Below are 3,837 nucleotides of genomic sequence, written 5' to 3'. Positions count from 1 at the left end.
TCATCGTCGTCATCATCATCATCATCATCATCATCGTAGTCTCAGACAAGTTACTGCAGTTTCTCAAGTGTTGCAATTTGAACGAAAGTGGTAGAATAGTTTCAGCTTTAACCAAATTAAAATTCAAAACTTTGGGGTAACAACTTGCCATCATGATTATGTTTTAGACTAGGTTTTGGTGGAACAATTTGCATTCCATTTAGTACAGAGTTCCACGAGTAAACACCTCTCTAATAAGCACCAACCTTATATTCAACCATTCTCAAATTATCGACATTCACATCATCTCACCACACTAACAACTGAGCCATTTCACTTCTGTATGTATACTCAATGAATGGTGATCAAAAATTAAACGAAAACTGCAATTTGGTGTGATTGGGTTTCGGTTTAATGCATTGATAATGAGATTTCAATACTATCAGAAGATGGTGGCTTATGTAAATTAAAAGTTAGAACTAGTATGTTGTTTTTGTTTTGTTTTTGGTTTCCTTTTTTAGTTTGATGTCCTTCTTAATTATATCCCCAAGATCAAAGGTTTCCAAGTTGTGTGACAGGATACTTTTCCGTATTAAGAAGAGTCTTTAGTTGTATTGGGAAATTTGGTGGAATTCAATCAATTTGTCAAGAATATATGGCGTAAATTACATTTAGAACTTGGCAATTCTGTGTAAAGTTAGACAAGTGATTAGTGAACAGGATAACTAATTAATTAGAAAACTTATGCATCACAAAAATATTTATTTTTGAAAACACTTGTAAAAATATGAAGTTTTGGTTTAGAGAGTAAATTGAAGTGGAAATTTCAATTAAGCGATAAAATTTAAACTTAAAAATTCATTTTCAGACATTTATTATTTTAGTTTTTTATTTGTTTCAGTCATTTGACTGCGACCATGCTGGAGCACCACCTTCAGTCAAGCAAATCGACCACAGGACTTATTCTTTGTAAGCCTAGTACTTATTCTATTGGACCCTCTTGCCGAACTGCTAAGTTACAGGCACGTAAACACACCAGCATCGGTTGTCAAGCGATGCTGGGGGACAAACACAGACACACAGACATAAACACACACACACGCACACACACACATATATGTATACGACTGGTTTCTTTCAGTTTCCGTCAACCAAATCCACTCACAAGTCTTTGGTCGGCCCGGGACTATAGTAGAAGACACTTGCCCAAGGTGCCACGCAGTGAGACTGAACCCAGAACCATGTGGCTGGTAAGCAAGCTACTTACCACACAGCCACTCCTGCGCCTATAAACGTGAGACGCTTACAGCACCTAGGTTTCCCAAGCGGTCACCCATCTAAGTACTGACTAGGCTCGATGTTGCTTAACTTCGGTGATCGCACGAGAACCGATGCTTTCTAAGCGATATGGCTGTAAGCGTTTAATAATATTAATTTTATGATTGAGTCTTACATTGAACATACCAAAATGACAACCTCCACATCTTTTCACCAATTAATAATGCATCTAATGGAAGGTATCATTATACCACAATACACCTTGAAAAAAAATGTAGGTAAATAAATATTTGTTGGAATCTCAGCTGTTTCATGAGGAATTGTAAAGAAAACATTCTTGAACAGCAGACGTAGAGGCTCTATTAATAGCAAAGTATAACAAAAATATCAAAATACAGACAGTGTATTCTTGTTACAATTAACACCAAATATGATAGCCAAACTATTTTCTGATTCTTGAAAGAAATCTCATACCATCTGTCAAAAGCATTTAACATCCGACAATAACTAATGAGAAACAAAATATTTGTCTAAGTTTCAAAGATATACACTTATATATGCGGACTACTGTCCTCACCTTAATTGTTAGGGCCACAACGATTTTGGCTCTTGCGCCATCCAGCTTTCATCTGATGCTTTTCATAGGCTGCATGGTTAAAATACTTGCTTCCTAAAGATACGGCATTGCGTTCAGTCCCCCAGCATGGTACCTGGGGAAAGCGTTTTCTGATTTAGCCGGTGTGTGACCATAACCTTGTGAGCAATTCTGGTTGGCGGAAATTGAAAGAACAACGATGTGTACAAGTATAAAAATACATACACGCAAACATGCATCAGTGTCTGTGTGTATATATGTATGTATCTATGTATGCATGTATGTATGTGTGTATGTATGTATGTACGTACGCATGTGTGTGTATGCGTATATATGTATGTGTGTGTATATGCATATGTATGTATATATATATATATGTATATATATATATATATATATATATATATATATATATATATATATATATATATATATATATATATATATATATATATATATATATATATATATATATATCAAACAATAAGCAACACGGATTTCAAAAGTGATTGCAGTACGCACGTTTCATGCTACTTCAATTTATTTAAGTAATGTGAGCATTACCTTAAATGCAATATTTAAGGTAATGCTCACGTTACTTAAATAAATTGAAGTAGCATGAAACGTGCGTACTGCAATCACTTTTGAAATCCGTGTTGCTTATTGTTTGATTTTAATCACCCATCCTTTTGGGATACGATATTCGGGTGCCTTCGCATAAGTACCATATTCAAGCCTTGAATATATATATATATATATATATATATATATATATATATATATATATATATATATATATATATATATATATATATATATGGGAGAATATACGAAATAACAACAACAGACGAGGACAGGTCGTGTAAATAACAAAAGGATGTATTAGTATGACGCTCGGGAATACGGAAAGTCTTTGACGTTTCGAGCTACGCTCTTCAACAGAAAGAATACGGAGACAAGGAGAAAAACACGGAGAAAAAAAAATTGAATAGTGTTCAGTCAACGGTCAAATGTATGCTTGTATGTATGTGTATATGTATGTATATGTGCATGTGCGTGTATGTGTGTGTATATGTATGTATATGTGCATGTGCGTGTATGTGTATATGTATGTATATATGTAAGCATGTATGTATGTGTGTATCTTTGTATGTATGTATCTGTGCATGTGTGTGTATGTGTATGCAGGTATGTGTGTGTATGTGTATGTATGTGTATATGTATGTGTGTATGTATGTATGCATGTATGTATATATGTATGTATGTGTGCATGTGTGTGTATGTTCGTATGTCTGTGCGCATGTGTGTGTATGTGTATGTACGTGTGTATGTTTGTATGTGTGTATGTATGTATGTGTGTATGTATGTATATATGTCTGTATGTCTGTATGCATGTGTGTGTGTGTGTGTGTGCGTGTTGTACTTTTCAACTTTTGCCTATAAAATCACACTTATTACATTTTACTTTTATTGATTATCCCTTAACTATTTAACTAATTAACTGATCAATTGTTTGATCGCTCAGTCAGTCAGTCAGTCTCCTCGTAGAGCTCTTTCAATCACAGACTGTGACCACCTTCTTTATGACATACCCTCAACCTACCCTCATCTCCTCATGTGCATCTCCTGTAATTTTCCTAAGCTGATTATTCTGTCTTTGTTTCAGCAATCATTGTTTATAATATCTGGGTTTCCTCTGTGTTTCAGATATTTTAATCAGGGCAGGGGTACTTTGCGCACTCTCCTGCTTCACGGTCGGTGTGTAGTGTGTGATTGAGCGTGGCAGTTCATGGGTCTGTGTGTGTGAGTGTCTACTTATGATTAGCCATGTATGTTAGTAATTAGTAGTTAATTAGCAGCGATTTCTGGATAGCAGATGTTGGAAGGTGGGTGATTTGAGCTTTTGAACTTTTGGGTTTTGTTTTAACAGAACTATTAGAAATACATCCACATAAATATATATTTACATTCCTTGTACAACCTTA

General features: G+C 34.8%; 1 pseudogene; it reads right to left on the bottom strand.

The window, feature by feature from the left end:
- Positions 1 to 1,279: 1,279 nt before the first annotated feature.
- On the bottom strand, positions 1,280 to 1,398 carry LOC128247961 (5S ribosomal RNA; annotated as a pseudogene).
- Positions 1,399 to 3,837: the final 2,439 nt, after the last annotated feature.

Source organism: Octopus bimaculoides, chromosome 5 (genome assembly GCF_046866305.1).
Source record: "Octopus bimaculoides isolate indiv1 chromosome 5, ASM4686630v1, whole genome shotgun sequence".
NCBI classification, from domain to species: domain Eukaryota; kingdom Metazoa; phylum Mollusca; class Cephalopoda; order Octopoda; family Octopodidae; genus Octopus; species Octopus bimaculoides.
This window is presented reverse-complemented; position numbering and strand designations above follow the sequence as displayed.